Source organism: Balaenoptera ricei, chromosome 3, assembly GCF_028023285.1.
Source record: "Balaenoptera ricei isolate mBalRic1 chromosome 3, mBalRic1.hap2, whole genome shotgun sequence".
NCBI lineage: Eukaryota > Metazoa > Chordata > Mammalia > Artiodactyla > Balaenopteridae > Balaenoptera > Balaenoptera ricei.
The window spans coordinates 149,929,134-149,946,643 of NC_082641.1; the positions used below are offsets into that span (position 1 = coordinate 149,929,134).

A 17,510-nucleotide genomic window follows, 5' to 3' on the forward strand; every position below is an offset into this window, starting at 1 on the left:
ACAATAATAGAAAATAAAATAGTAGGAGCATTCCACATACATTATTAATCTAATAAACATAAATGAATTAAATTTACAATCAAGCCAGATTATAAAGTTGAATATTTAAAGAATTATTCCAGTGAGCCAAATGCCCATTATAAGAGACATACTCAAAACTTTAAAACATAGAAAGTTGAAAGTAAAAGGATAAAAAAAATGTGCTGTGTAAATACGAACCTAAAAGAAGTTGGGGTAGTTATATTAATATCAAACAAGACTGTAAGATAAAAAGCATTACTAGAACTGGAGATAATCGTTTGTATACTAAGAAGGTATAACAATTTCAAATATCTAGTACCTTGAAATAGTCTCAAAACGTCAAGCAAAGGATGGTAATCCTATGGGAGAAATTGGCATATGTACCATTATAATGAGGAGTTGCAGTACTTTTCTGCAAATTGTTGATAAATCAAATATGGAAGTCAAAAGGATTTGAACAATATGATTAACAGACTTTATTGAATTGATGTATATAAAATGCTGGAACCAACAATTAGAAAATATTAATAGGACACGTGGCATGTTTTTAAAAAAATTGACCAAGAAGAACAAAGCTAGAGGCATCACGCTTCTTGACTCTGAACTATATTACAAAGCTATAGTGATCAAAACAGTATGGCATTGGCATAGAAACAGATACATAAATCAGTGGAACAGTATAGAGAGCCCAGAAATAAACCCATGTCCACATGGTCAGTTAATTTATGACATAGAGCTAAGAATATACAATGGGGAAAGGACAGTCTCTTCAATAAATGGTGTTGGGAAAACTATATAGCCACATGCAAAAGAATGAAACTCTACCCCTATCTTGCACTACACACAAACATAACTCAAATCGATAAAAGACTTGAACATAAGACCTGAAACCATAAAACACCTAGAAGAAAACATAGGTAGTAAGCTTCTAGACATTGGTCTTTGCTGTGATTTTTTGGATTTGACACCAAAAGCAAAGGCAACAAAAGCAAAAATAGGTAAGTGGTAAGTAGGACTATATCAATAAAAAGTTTCTGCACAGCAAAGGAAACCATCAACAACATGAAACGGCAACCTACCAAATGGGAGAAAATATTTGTAAGTCACATATTGATAAAGGGCTAATATCTAAAATATGTAAAGAACTCACAGAGCTCAATAGCAAAAAAATAAACAACCCAATTAAAAAATGACCAGGGGATCTGAATAGATATGTTTCCAAAGAAGACATGTGAATGGCTTTCAGGTACGTGAAAAGGTGCTGAACATCACTGATTCTCAGGGAAATGCAAATCAAAAACACCATGATATATCACCTCACACCTATTAGAATGTCTTAAAGACAAGATATAACAACTGTTTGCAAGGATGTGGAGAAAAGGGAACCCTGTGCACTGTTGGTGGGAATGTAAATTGGTACAACCAATATGGAAAACAATATGGAGGGTCCTCAAAAAGTTAAAAACAGAACTACCATATCATCTAGCAATTCCACTTCTGAGTATTTGAAGAAAATGAAAATACTAACTCAAAAGGATATCTACACCCCCATGTTCATTGCAGCCTTGTTTACAATAGTCAAGACATTGAAGCAACCTAAGTATCCATTGCTGGAGGAGTGGATAAGAAAGTATGGGGTGTGTGTGTGTACACAAAAACATATATATGTAAAATTATTATACATTATATAGTATATGAGGAATATTATTCAGTCATAAAAAAGAATGACATCTTGCCATTTGTGACAACACGGATTGACCTTGAGAGCATTTTAAGTGAACTAAGACAGAGAAAGACAAATACTGTATGATTTCATTGTATGTGGAATCTGAAAAACAAAGCAAAACAAACTTGTAGATACAGAGAACAGATTGGTGGTTGCTATGGTGGGGTTGGGGAGTGGGTGAAATGGGTAAAGGTGGTCAAAAGGTATAAACTTCCAGTTATAAAATAAATAAATCATGGAGATGTAATATACAGCATGGAAACTATAGTTAATAATACTGTATTGCATATTTGAAAGTTGCTGAGAGAGTAGATTTTGAAAGTTCTCACCACAAGAAAATAAAATTTGTGACTGTGTGGTGGTGGATGTTAACTAGACTTATTGTGGTGATCATTTCCCAATATATACAAATATCAAATCATTTTGTTGTACACCTGAAACTAATATGTTATATGTCAATTATATCTCAGTTTTAAAAAGTTTACCAAGTATTAGTACATAAAGCGAGTCTCAACAAATTTCAATGACAGTATCATAGAGTCCAGATTTTCTTACCAATTTGTGATTAAATTAAAACTAACCTGTAAAAATAACAAAATCCATAAAGTTGGTAATTTTATAAACATACTTATAAGTAATTATGGAGTAAACGAAGAAGTCTTAGGGAAATTAAAAAACAAAGAAAAGTGGAAATACAACATGTTTGGAATTCAGTAGGAAATTTATTTCACAAAAACAAGAAAGGCTGAAATGTTGTGACTTAAGCATCCAAGTTGAGAGGTTAGAATGAGAGGAGCAGATCAAACCCAAAGAAAGGAGAAAGAAGGAAACAAAGAGCAGAAATTAAGGAACTAAAAGACAAAGATTCAGTAATATCAAAAAAATCAAAAGTTAATTCTTTAAAAGTACTAATAAAATTGACAAACCTCTCATGAGATAAGAAGAAAAGAGAATTCACAGATAACATTAGGATCAAGAGGGGAAATACAATTACAGATACAGCAAAGGTTTAAAATATAAAATTATGCGTAGTATTTTTTGAAGTCAACAAATTAGAAAACTCACAATCAGTAAATTCCTAGAAAAATAACTTAAAAACACAAGATTAAAAAAAAAAAATACCAGAAGTCGAAGAAGATATTTGCAACACATACACACACACTAACCCAAGCAAGGATCACCATCTAGAAGAACCTGGAAATAAATCCTAGAAATCAATAAAACAAGCAATTCTTTAGGGAAATGATCAATACCTACAAATAAGCATGTCACTGCTCATAAGAGAAAGGGAAATCAAGGCACATGAGATACCATTTTACTTCCAGTAGATTGGCAAAAGTAAATCTTCCAGGAGAATGTAGATCAAAGGGAATTTTTACATCCTTCTGGTAGGAGTATAAAGTATAGTCATTTGGAAATAGAATGGAAATCACTTTGGTGTTATCTTGAAAAGTGGGACATTTGAATACCTTCTGACCTGGCACTTCCACTCTTAGATATGTCCTTTAGAAAAGCTCTTCTAAACAAGAGGACATGGCATGAGAATGTTCATAGCCTTAGTGTTATTAAAGGCAAAAAAATGGAAAAAGTTCAAGTGTCCATCAACATGAAAATGGATAAACAGATCATAATATAATTATACAATGGAATATTATATAACATTTAAAAATGAACTACAGGTATACTTAAAGATGAATTTCAGAAATAATTAGTGGAAAAAAAACCAATTTTCAGAAAACTATATATAGTATGAAACGCTTAATTAAAGCCCCGAAACAAGTGAGACTAAAAATATATTGTTTAAGAATATATCTGTAAGTGATAAAAAGATGTCAAGAAGATAGTAAGCGTCAAATACAGTCATGGTTACTTCTAGGGTGCAAGGTAAGGGGAGAAGCTAGGTTCGGGTTATGGAGGTAGGTGTGACAGTATTGGTAATGCCTTGGTTGTTAAATTGGATAGGGGGTTCACAGGAGTTTGTTTTATTATACAGTCATCCCCCTGTATCTGAGGTTTCTGCACTTGTTAATTCAACCAACCACAGAAAATACTCCCCGCAAAATAAAATTCCAGAAAGTTCCAAAAAGCCAGACTTGAATTTGCCATGTGCCAGCAACTGTTTACTTAGCATTTACATTGTATTTACAACTCTTTACCTAGACTTTACATTGTATTAGGTTTATAAGTAATCTAGAGATGATTTAAAGCATATGGAGGTTACGAATAGGTTATATGCAAGTACTGTGCCATTTTATATAAGGGACTTGAGCATCTGCAGATTTTTGTATCCATAGGGATCCTGGAAATAATCCCCTGTGGATACTGAGAGAAGACTGTACTTTATATACATTACATATATTCTTTCATATGTATCAAATATTGGTTACAGTGTAAAAAGATTCAGTTGTAAAATCAAAGACTTGTTTTCCTACAAAAGGGTACTGAAAGAAAGTATAGCTGTTCTAAGATACATGAATGGAATTAACTGAAATGTAATAGTTTATTGGTATTAAATAGGTCTATCTATTGAATAAAATGTCAGACCCGATTTTTTTTTTTTTTTTGACTGTGTTGGGTTTTTGTTGCTGCGCGCGGGCTTTCTCTAGTTGTGGCGAGTGGGGGCTACTCTTCGTTGCGGTGTGTGGGCTTCTCATTGGGGTGGCCTCTCGTTGTGGAGCATGGGCTCTAGGCATGCGGGCTTCAGTAGTTGTGGCGTGCAGGCTTCAGTAGTTGTGGTGCGTGGGCCCAGCAGCTGTGGCTCACAGGCTCTAGAGCGCAGGCTCAGTAATTGTGGCGCACGGGCCCAGTTGCCCCGCGGCATGTGGGATCTTCCTGGACCAGGGCTTGAACCCATGTACCCTGCATTGGCAGGCAGATTCTTAACCACTGCGCCACCAGGGAAGCCCCAGACCTGGTTCTTGATTAATACAAATTCAGGGAGTTTTTGTAGTTGTAGTTTTAATAAAACATCATTTCAAAGTTTCTAATATAATGCCTGATACATAGAAATGTTTAATAGATATGTTTTTTTCCTTTCTTCTAGTCAGAAGGTTAGTGAGAAGGAGTCTGTCTGCCCTTTAAAAATATCTGTGGTCTATTCAAAAATAATTGTTTTATATTATGAAAAATGCCTAGTGTGGTTCTAGTTTGTACTGCTGTATATGGTAGTGTTCAATTTCTTTTGTGTGAAGACTTCAGTTGGTGTTGAACAAAGAAAATTATATGCTCTCGTTATGTGTGCTTTAATTTAGATGCTTAATGGCTTTTAATGTTACAAAATAAGTTTATTATTATATTATGATCTCATTTGTATTATATTGTCTTGCTCTTCCATATTTGTGGTGATATGGTCATGGTTTACAAAAACAATAATCCCTAAGAAATAGGTCATTAACAGTAGTTAACAATTACTTGTGATCTAGGGTAATGACTGATTTCTTTGGGATTATTGCAGTTATAAACCATAATTACAGATTATTACAGCAATAATTATTTTGTTAAAGGAAAAATTGTTCTGTTCTTGAACAGCTGCTAAAACAAGTGCCTTGAACGTTTCAGAATAAATCGAAAAATGAAAAACTATAGTGGAAATGTAATCTAAGATGAGATTTAAAAAAAAAATTATAGATAGGAAACTCATGTATAGGATATTTAAATTTCTAAATGCAATTTAGATTTATGGATTTACATGGTTCTTTAAACTTTGTGGATATAATTCCGTAACCAATGTAACTTTTTAACATCTATTATTCTGAACGCTGTAACTCTAATATTCTAGAGTTTTAGGGTAAGGTTTAATGTGTATGAGAAATATCACTCATTCAGTGAAATAGGAAAATTGTATTTGATAGATTAATTTAAATGCCTTTATATTTCATTGCATTGTTCATTTCTAACACTAATCCTAATTTATTCAGTTAGTAGTTGTTAATTTTTAGAGTTAAAAATTCATGCTTTTCTGTCTCGTACAATAGAAATCACTGCTTTCTAAAACAGAACAGGGAAAGAGTAAATATACATCCTACTTCTCTCTGAATAAACTTCCATTCAAAATTTACCATAATTTTAGAAAAAATGCTCACAATTGATCACATGCTATCTTTGCATAGCATTCTTTGATATCAAAGCCTTAATTTCAAGGTCACAAAATAAAATGAATTAAAGAATAAAAAATTAAAATTTGAGAAATTCTTGTCCTATATTTAATATTTATTATTAGACAGTGATACTCATCACACTGCATTGAAAAATCATTTTTTCACTTTTCTCTCTCTCACCAGGTTCAATCTGTTGGGCATAGGGTCTCTTTCTCCCTTCTCACCCTGCCTCATACATGTTTAGTTATATCCCAGTGGATGGAACATGGCACATAGCAGATATTCAGCAAATGAATTTTCTGAAAATTCTTGAGAGTTTTTTTCAGTTCAGGGTTTTTGTTTGTAGACACAGCTAACTGTAAGTAGCTTTAATTGCGACAAGCCTCTTTGGTAGAGAGGGAAGAACTTAAAAATTCTTAAATATTGTGTGACTTCATTTTCTTGAGCAGCTTTAAAGTAAAACTTAGAATGGACATATAAATATTCCATATTGATATGTTTTATGGCTTTTGTAGCTATGATATAGAAGAACTAAAAACGGTATAGCTATTTAATAATAATAATAATAATAATAGCCAACATTTAGTCAGCCCTTGTAGCAGGAATTATTATGAGTACTTTACGTGCAGAATACCATTCAGTGCTGTCAGAAGCCTGTGAGCCAATTATTATTATCATCTTCATATTTATAAATGAGGAAATTAAAGCCAAAAAGATTGAGTAACAAGCATAATAAATAGTAGAGGCAGAATTTGAATCCAAGTTGTGCTCTTGGTGGCTAAATTGTACTGCCTCCATTTTTAAATATTGATCTTCCAACAGAGAAATTAAGTTTCATGTATAATCAGTGTCTGTTTTCAAGATGGCTTGTTTTATGAAGAGCTAGTAGACAGGTGTTTCTACATTTACATTAGTTATAAACTCCAAAAGTAAGTTTGCTTATTTTAAATTCAGCTATTCAACAAATGTTAATTTCATGTGTCACATATACTTGGTTTTAGGGTGGCTGGTTTGGGAATCGAAAGAAGTATGAATGCCCTAGAAATGATCCCAAAGGGAGATGCAGTCTCATCTGTAGTAAAAATCTGGGAGACAGGTAGAGAACAGTCAGGATTAGGAATTAAAATGTATTAAATAAACACTTAAGAGGTTGTTGGATCATCAAGGTCTGTCTAGCTGATTGACCACTGTGTTGTTCAAATACTTCCTTTAATCAGTCTTGAGAGGAAGTGGTACATATCTCATAATGGTATGAGAATGGACTCTTGGAAATCCATTGCCTATATTTGAATCATATACTTCTTAATAGGGATTTGTGACACTAAATAAATATAGGTACAGATAATACATGTAATGTTTAAAATAGTACTTAGTGCATGGTAAGTACTATTTAAATGTTTGCTATTATTTTTAGTAATAGTGAAGCTTACTTTAAGCAAAATTAGTATCTAAGAATCTAAATAGATAAAATATATAAAGAAGGTTATTATTTAGATTTAAATAATATTTTTCATTTTGAGAAATAATTTGCAGTAAGATATTTTAAAAATAATGACTCTTATAGGGCAGGTAAGTTATTATACTACATTCACCAAAGATTATGGTCACAATGTTTTAGATTCGTATCAATTATATAAAATGTGTATGCCCCACACACATTGGAGCACAATCTATTAATGATAACCTTTGTAAGATTCTGAGAAATACAGTCGATTCTCCTTATTTGGTATTTAATGTTCTATAAAGTTTCTGTGAACACTGAATTAGCAAATATTAAACCATTGCTCCTAGGGGAAATACAGGTTGGGTTCCTGCAGGCTTCTGGTCACATTTTCATCGACTGATCAACATATAACCTTGTGTTATGTGTTCCTGCTTAAAGACACTTTACATTAATATATATCATTGATTCGTTAACATTGAACTCACAGCCAACAGCACTACAACCCATGCCTGGACGAAGCTTAACACGTGTATTTTCTCTACAAGGTACATAATAGCTTTTTTTTTCACTTAGGAACACTAGGCAACACATTAGCACTACTCTTGTTGACTATTTTAAACAGTGAAATTATAAACAAGGAGCACAAAAGTGCAAAAACAATGTGATACCAAAAAGATACCAAAAAGGGATACTTAGCTGTTTATAGTATGAGAGATGAAACAAGAAAGCAGATTGTTGCTTTGTTGTACCTAATCTTGGAATGTGAACATTGGGCAACTTAAATTATTTGCTGTTCTGCATCTGTCCATGAATGATCACAAGTATTGATTTGGGGGATTACAAATAAATTTTACCAAGTAGATGAATTTGCAAATAGCGGGATAGACTAGATCATACCTTGTATTGAATGTGCGTTAAGAAGCTGCTTTTATATAAGCAATAGAAATGTAACTACCATTAACATTCATTTTTAATAACGGCTCTACATTTTAATGTTTACTAAATTGATAATAAGCTGTTAACTTCTTCTTGCCTGTTTCATGCTGTATTTTCTATGTAGTGATTTCTTTTTTTTTTTAGAAATTTCATGTAATGTCTGAAACATTTATATTAACATATTTCCATACAAATAACCCAATGAAAGTTTAGTATTAGTTGTTTTGTTTGTTTTTTTATACTGCAGGTTCTTATTAGGCATCAGTTTTATACACATCAGTGTATACATGTCAATCCCAATCGCCCAATTCAGCACACCACCATCCCCGCCCCACCGCAGTTTTCCCCCCTTGGTGTCCATATGTCCATTCTCTACATCTGTGTCTCAACTTCTGCCCTGCAAACTGGCTCATCTGTACCATTTTTCTAGGTTCCGCATACATGCATTAATATACGATATTTGTTTTTCTCTTTCTGACTTACTTCACTCTGTATGACAGTCTCTAGATCCATCCACGTTTCAACAAATGACTCAATTTCGTTCCTTTTTATGGCTGAGTAATATTCCATTGTATATATGTACCACATCTTCTTTATCCATTCGTCTGTTGATGGGCATTTAGGTTGCTTCCATGACCTGGCTATTGTAAATAGTGCTGCAATGAACATTCGGGTGCATGTGTCTTTTTGAATTACGGTTTTCTCTGGGTATATGCCCAGTAGTGGGATTGCTGGGTCATATGGTAATTCTATTTTTAGTTTTTTTAAGGAACCTCCATATTGTTCTCCATAGTGGCTGTATCAATTTACATTCCCACCAACAGTGCAAGAGGGTTCCCTTTTCTCCACACCCTCTCCAGCATTTGTTGTTTGTAGATTTTCTGATGATGCCCATTCTAACAGGAGTGAGGTGATACCTCATTGTAGTTTTGATTTGCATTTCTCTAATAATTAGTGATGTTGAGCATCTTTTCATGTGCTTCGTGGCCGTCTGTATGTCTTCTTTGGAGAAATGTCTATTTAGGTCTTCTGCCCATTTTTGGATTGGGGTGTTTGTTTCTTTAATAATGAGCTGAATGAACTGTTTATATATTTTGGAGATTAATCCTTTGTCCGTTGATTTGTTTGCAAATATTTTCTCCCATTCTGAGGGTTGTCTTTTCGTCTTGTTTATGGTTTCCTTTGCTGTGCAAAAGCTTTGAAGTTTCATTAGGTCCCACTTGTTTATTTTTGTTTTTAATTTCCATTACTCTAGGAGGTGGATCAAAAAAGATCTTGCTGTGATTTATGTCAAAGAGTGTTCTTCCTATGTTTTCCTCTAAGAGTTTTATAGTGTCCAGTCTTATATTTAGGTCTCTAATCCATTTTGAGTTTATTTTTGTGTATGGTGTTAGGGAGTATTCTAATTTCATTCTTTTACATGTAGCTGTCCAGTTTTCCCAGCACCACTTATTGAAGAGACTGTCTTTTCTCCATTGTATATCTTTGCCTCCTTTGTCATAGATTAGTTGACCATAGGTGCGTGGGTTAATCTCTGGGCTTTCTATCTTGTTCCATTGATCTATGTTTCTGTTTTTGTGCCAGTACCATATTGTCTTGATTACTGTAGCTTTGTAGTATAGTCTGAAGTCAGGGAGTCTGATTCCTCCAGCTCCATTTTTTTGCCTCAAGACTGCTTTGCCTATTCGGGGTCTTTTGTGTCTCCATACAAATTTTAAGATGATTTGTTCTAGCTCCGTAAAAAATGCCATTGGTAATTTGATAGGGATTGCATTGAATCTGTAGATTGCTTTGGGTAGTATAGTCATTTTCACAATGTTGATTCTTCCAATCCAAGAACATGGTATATCTCTCCATCTGTTGGTATCATCTTTAATTTCTTTCATCAGTGTCTTATAGTTTTCTGCATACAGGTCTTTTGTCTCCCTAGGTAGGTTTATTCCTAGGTATTTTATTCATTTTGTTGCAATGGTAAATGGGAGTGTTTCCTTAATTTCTCTTTCAGATTTTTCATCATTAGTGTATAGGAATGCAAGAGATTTCTGTGCATTAATTTTGTATCCTGCAACTTTACCATATTCATTGATTAGCTCTAGCAGTTTTCTGGTGGCAGTTTTAGGATTCTCTATGTATAGTATCATGTCATCCGCAAACAGTGACAGTTTTACTTCTTCTTTTCCAATTTGTATTCCTTTTATTTCTTTTTCTTCTCTGATTGCCGTGGCTAGGACTTCCAGAACTATGTTGAATAATAGTGGTGAGAGTGGACATCCTTGTCTCATTCCTGATCTTAGAGGAAATGCTTTCAGTTTTTCACCATTGAGAATGATGTTTGCTGTGGGTTTGTCATATATGGCCTTTATTATGTTGAGATAGGTTCCCTCTATGCCCACTTTCTGGAGAGTTTTTATCAGAAATGGGTGTTGAATTTTGTCAAAAGCTTTTTCTGCATCTATTGAGATGATCATATGGTTTTTATTCTTCAATTTGTTAATATGGTGTATCACATTGATTGATTTGCGTATATTGAAGAATCCTTGCATCCCTGGGATAAATCCCACTTGATCGTGGTGTATGATCCTTTTAATGTGTTGTTGGATTCTGTTTGCTAGTATTTTGTTGAGGATTTTTGCATCTATATTCATCAGTGATATTGGTCTGTAATTTTCTTTTTTTGTAGTGTCTTTGTCTGGTTTTGGTATCAGGGTGATGGTGGCCTCATAGAATGAGTTTGGGAGTGTTCCTTCCTCTGCAATTTTTTGGAAGCGTTTGAGAAGGATGGGTGTTAGCTCTTCTCTAAATGTTTGATAGAATTCACCTGTGAAGCCATCTGGTCCTGGACTTTTGTTTGTTGGAAGATTTTTAATCACAGTTTCAATTTCATTACTTGTGATTGGTCTGTTCATATTTTCTGTTTCTTCCTGGTTCAGTCTTGGAAGGTTATACCTTTCTAAGAATTTGTCCATTTCTTCCAGGTTGTCCATTTTATTGGCATAAAGTTGCTTGTAGTAGTCTCTTAGGATGCTTTGTATTTCTGCGGTGTCTGTTGTATCTTCTCCTTTTTCATTTCTGATTTTATTGATTCGAGTCCTCTCCCTCTTTTTCTTGATGAGTCTGGCTAATGGCTTATCAATTTTGTTTATCTTCTCAAAGAACCAGCTTTTAGTTTTATTGATCTTTGCTATTGTTTTCTTTGTTTCTATTTCATTTATTTCTGCTCTTATCTTTATGATTTCTTTCCTTCTGCTAACTTTGGGTTTTGTTTGTTCTTCTTTCTCTAGTTTCTTTAGGTGTAAGGTTAGATTGTTTACTTGAGATTTTTCTTGTTTCTTTAGGTAGGCTTGTATAGCTATAAACTTCCCTCTTAGAACTGCTTTTGCTGCATCCCATAGGTTTTGGGTCGTCGTGTTTTCATTGCCATTTGTCTCTAGGTATTTTTTGATTTCCTCTTTGATTTCTTCAGTGATCTCTTGGTTATTTAGTAACGTATTGTTTAGCCTCCATGTGTTTGTCTTTTTTACGTTTTTTTCCCCTGTAATTGATTTCTAATCTCATAGCGTTGTGGTCAGAAAAGATGCTTGATATGATTTCAATTTTCTTAAATTTACTGAGGCTTGATTTGTGACCCAAGATGTGATCTATCCTGGAGAATGTTCCGTGCGCACTTGAGAAGAATGTGTAATCTGCTGTTTTTGGATGGAATGTCCTATATATATCAATTAAATCTATCTGGTCTATTGTGTCATTTAAAGCTTCTGTTTCCTTATTTATTTTCATTTTGGATGATCTGTCCATTGGTGTAAGTGAGGTGTTAAAGTCCCCCACTATTACTGTGTTACTGTCGATTTCCTCTTTTATAGCTGTTAGCAGTTGCCTTATGTATTGAGGTGCTCCTATGTTGGGTGCATATATATTTATAATTGTTATATCTTCTTCTTGGATTGATCCCTGGATCATTATGTAGTGTCCTTCCTTGTCTCTTGTAACATTCTTTATTTTAAAGTCTATTTTATCTGATATGAGTATAGCTACTCCAGCTTTCTTTTGATTTCCATTTGCATGGAATATCTTTTTCCATCCCCTCACTTTCAGTCTGTATGTGTCCCTAGGTCTAAAGTGGGTCTCTTGTAGACAGCATATATATGGGTCTTGTTTTTGTATCCATTCAGCCAGTCTATGTCTTTTGGTTGGGGCATTTAATCCATTCACGTTTAAGGTAATAATCGATATGTATGTTCCTATGACCATTTTCTTAATTGTTTTGGGTTTGTTTTTGTAGGTCCTTTTCTTCTCTTGTGTTTCCCACTTAGAGAAGTTCCTTTAGCATTTGTTGTAGAGCTGGTTTGGTGGTGCTGAATTCTCTTAGCTTTTGCTTCTCTGTAAAGCTTTTGCTTTCTCCATCAAATCTAAATGAGATCCTTGCTGGGTAGAGTAATCTTGGTTGTAGGTTCTTCCCTTTCATCACTTTAAGTATATCATGCCACTCCCTTCTGGCTTGCAGAGTTTCTGCTGAGAAATCAGCTGTTAACCTTATGGGAGTTCCCTTGTATGTTATTTGTCGTTTTTCCCTTGCTGCTTTCAATAATTTTTCTTTGTCTTTAATTTTTGCCACTTTGATTACTATGTGTCTCGGCGTGTTTCTCCTTGGGTTTATTCTGTATGGGACTCTCTGCGCTTCCTGGACTTGGGTGGCTATTTCCCTTCCCATGTTAGGGAAGTTTTCGACTATAATCTCTTCAAATATTTTCTCGGATCCTTTCTCTCTCTCTTCTCCTTCTGGGACCCCTATAATGCGAATGTTGTTGCGTTTAATGTTGTCCCAGAGGTCTCTTAGGCTGTCTTCATTTCTTTTCATTCTTTTTTCTGTAGTCTGTTCCGCAGCAGTGAATTCCACCATTCTGTCTTCCAGGTCACTTATCCGTTCTTCTGCCTCAGTTATTCTGCTATTGATTCCTTCTAGTGTAGTTTTCATTTCAGTTATTGTATTGGTCATCTCTGTTTGTTTGTTCTTTAATTCTTCTAGGTCTTTGTTAATCATTTCTTGCATCTTCTCAATCTTTGCCTCCATTCTTATTCCGAGGTCCTGGATCATCTTCACTATCATTATTCTGAATTCTTTTTCTGGAAGGTTGCCTATCTCCACTTCATTTAGTTGTTTTTCTGGGGTTTTTTCTTGTTCCTTCATCTGGTACATAGCCCTCTGCCTTTTCATCTTCTCTATCTTTCTGTAACTGTGGTTTTTGGTCCACAGGCTGCAGGATTGTAGTTTTTCTTGCTTCTGCTGTCTGCCCTCTGGTGGTTCTGTAATGATTTCTTAATTCAAAAACCCATGTCTATTTGATAACTTATGTATGCCAGGCACTGTTTCAGGCTCTGGATATGCACTAGACAACCAAACAGAAAAAATAACAGCTATCATGCAGTTTACATTCTATTGGAATAGACAAGTAACAAAGCAAGATAAATAATAAAATATATATTATGTTAGAAAGTGATAAGTGCTAAAATTTAAAAAAATAATGAATCAGGAAAGGTGGATATGAAATGTTGGCAGATTGTATTCTGGTTATCTTTTGCCCAAAACTTAGTGGTTTATCAAATAACAATTTTATTCTTATCTCTCAGTGTTCTCTGGGATTGATAAGTTTCAACTGGATGGTTCTCCTTTGGAGCCTTTCAGGTGCTGTAATCAGGTGACAGCTGCAGCTGGCATCACCTGAATGATTCTTTACTCACAAGTCTGTTCTCTTTGCTGGAATGTTTGATGAATGGTCTATAGTTGGGCATTTCTCTCTCCATGTAGTCTCTCTACATGGCTAGCCTTTAGGTCTCAGGGTATGTGGTCTTCTTACATGGTGAATGGCTTCCCCTAAGTGAACATTCCCTGAGAGACTGGAGGAAGCTGCCAGTTCTCTTAAAGGCTACGCCCAGTACTGGAATAAGTGTCACTTCTACCATATTCTTTTAGTCAAAGCAGTCACAGTCCAGCCCAGACTTACGAAGGATTGGAAAAATAAACTCTACTTCCTGATGGCAATTTCATACATGGAGGGAAGGAATTGATGGGTGTCTTGAAGACACGCTACCATACTCTAGGTATTGAAAATTGATAGGATAGCTGTGTAAGACCTGACTGAGAAGGTGCATTCAAAGTGAGACTAGTCAACATGGTTGTATCTTTTTGCAGGTACATTAAGCTGTGTGAGGATAGGCAAAGAGTAGGTGGGGATTTGGATTTAAACAATTACGGTTTCGTAAGATGAGTATGTCGGAGGAAGAGAGAAATTGACATTGTATGCAAGACAGAGATTATAATGATTGACAGTAGAACTGGAGGTAGGTAAGCAGGGTAGAGAAGACATGAAGGGTGTAAGAAAGTGAAAAAAATGACAGATCCCAAAAAACTATTAGAACTGATAAAAGAGTAACAAAGTTGCAGGATACAAGATCAATAGACAGAAATCAACAGTGGGTTTATATATTATCAATGAACAATCAAAAATGAAGTGAAGATAGCAAGTCCACTTACAATAGCATTAAAAAGAATAAACTACTTAGGTAAAAACTTTACAAAAGAAGTGTTAAGTCTTGTACACTGACACTGTAAAACATTATTAAATCAAAGATCTAAATAAATTGGAAGACATCATGGTCATGGTTCAGAAGACTTAATATTGTTAAGAAGACAGTATTCCTCAAATTGACTTAATGGATTCAGTGTAATCTCTGTCAAAATCCCAACTGGCTTCTTCTCAGGAATTGACAAGCTGATCCTTAAATTAATGTGGAAATCCAGAAGACCCAGGATATCCAAAATAATCTTGAAAAAAAAAACAAAGTTGAAAGACTCACACTTCCAGATTTCAAAATATACGACAGAGCAATAGTAATCAAGACAGTGTGGTATTGGTGTAAAGGTAGATACTAGATCAGTGAGATGTAGTTGAGAGTTAAGGTATAAACCCTCCAATTTGTAATCAGTTGATTTTTGACTGTGGTAGGAAGACAGTTCAATGACAGAAGGATTGTGTTTTCAACAAATGATGCTGGGACAGCTGGATGTCCACATGGAAAAGAATGAAGTTGGAACCCTATATTTACACAAAAATTAAATCAAAATGAATCATAGACCTAAATGTAAGAGTTAAAGCTATGAAACTCTTAGAAGAAAACATAGGACTAAATCTTCATGACTTTGATTTGGGCAGTGGTTTCTTAGATTTGACAGCAAAAGCTGAAATAACAAAGGAAAAATTAGCAATATGTACCACATGAGAATTAAACATTTCTGTGCATCAGAGGACACCATGAAGAAAATGAAAACAACCCACAGAATGGGAGAAAATATTTGCTAATCATATGTCTGACAAGAGACTTGTATCTAGAATATATAAAGAACTCTTACAACTCAATAATAAAAAAGATAAATAACCCAATTTTAAACTGAGCCAAGGATTTAAATAGACATTTCTCCAAAGAAGACATACAAATGGCCAATAAGCACATGGAAAATGCTCAACATTGTTGGTCATTAGGGAAAGACATGTCAGAATTACAACATACCACTTCATACCCACTAGGACAGATACATTAAAAAGATAATAACAAGTGTTGGCAAGGATTTGGAGAAGTTGGGCTTTCATACATAGCTGGTTGGAATGTATTGATAAAATGGTACAGCTGCTTTTGGAAAGCAGTTTGGCAGTTCCTCAAAATGTTAAAATATAGGTATCATATGACCCACCAATTCCAATTCTAGGTATATCTGAGAGAAATGAAAGCATACCTGCATTAAAAACTGTACACAAATGTTCATAGAAGCACTATTTACAAAGCCAAAGGGTGGAAACAGCCCAAATGCCCATCAACTTTGGAGTAGATAAACAAAACGTGATATACCCAAACAATGGAATGTTATTTGGCCATAAAAACGAATGAAGTACCAGTACAGGCTATAACATGGATGATCTTTACACATTACACTAAGTGAAAGAAGACAGTCACAAAGATCACATATTTTATGATTCTATTCATATGAAATAGAATGGGAAAAATCTAAGGAGACATAAAGTAGATTAGTGGTTGCTTAGGGCTGGAGAGAGTGGGTACAGAGTAGGATTTCTTTTGAGAGGGATGAATATGTTCTAAAACTAGAATGTGGTGGTGGTTGTACAACCCTGTGAATTTATTAGAAAACGTTGAATTGTATACTTTAAGTGAGTGAATCGTATGGTATGTGAATTATATTTCAGTAAAGTTGTTTAGGTGATAGGTTCAAGTGACTGGAGGTTCCCAGTAGAACAAAGAAGGATTGTTGGAGTTGGAAGATTCATTTTTGTAGATATTGAAATCATTACTGGTTATGATAAAAAAAAAAATACTGTTGGAAAGAGTGGCAGTGAACCAGCAGCCAACACGGTCAAAAAAATAAGGAGTAACAACCTGAAGGAGAGTAGATAATTGCAATAAGAAAGAGAATTTGGTAGTATGATGACATAGGATGTAAAGCTGAGTGCTTTTACAATGGAGAGAGAGGAGACTGTTCTGGAGGTAAAAATGAGGAACATCAAGTGAACATCTGGGTTCAAGGCCCAAGTTACAAGAGGTGTGGAAGAGAAGAGAAATCAGCTACCACTTGAGAGGGTCCACAGAAGGAAGCGGGGTCATCAGGGGAGAGCATTATGTTATTAATAGGCGTTTATATTGATCATAAAATACATTTCAACTGCATATGGTAACTTAATATTGCTATCTTCAGTTTCCTACATGGGCCTTTTTTTGTGTTACTTTTTTCACTAATTATACATGTCTTGAAGCTTGAGTCTGTTTTATGAATTACTTGATCAAATTAGTGTTCTGTTTTACAATGGTAATGTAGAAGGCTACATACTTAAGTCAGTTCTGATGTATTTATGGCTTTGTGATAGGTTAAGGGATGTGGATACTTAACCAGGTTATATTTCTGCCTTACAGGAAGTTTGTCACCTCAAGAGACTTATGTCTCTCCAGAAGTTTGAAGGAATTGTTGATTAGTTGTAGTGACTGGTAGAATCCACAGGAATATAGGAAGAATGTGTTTTTCTTCCCACATTTATTTATCCTTCCTAGGTCTTCTAACAAGCATGGGCAGTCTCTTTTCAATACCTTGTAAAAAACACTTCAGTTCACTTGAAAAAGTTTCCCAATACAGAAACATAGTTGATTTTAGTATTATAAAATAGCCAGCTCATCTTTGAAAAGTCAGTCCCCAAGATTAGCACAAAGTTTCTTTTTAGAAAAATAATTG

General features: G+C 34.5%; 1 protein-coding gene across 4 annotated transcripts in view; it reads left to right on the forward strand.

Annotated features, from left to right (window-relative positions):
• Positions 1-17,510, forward strand: part of RANBP17 (RAN binding protein 17) — a 322,665-nt gene that overhangs the window by 53,006 nt on the left and 252,149 nt on the right. The window lies entirely within an intron of this gene.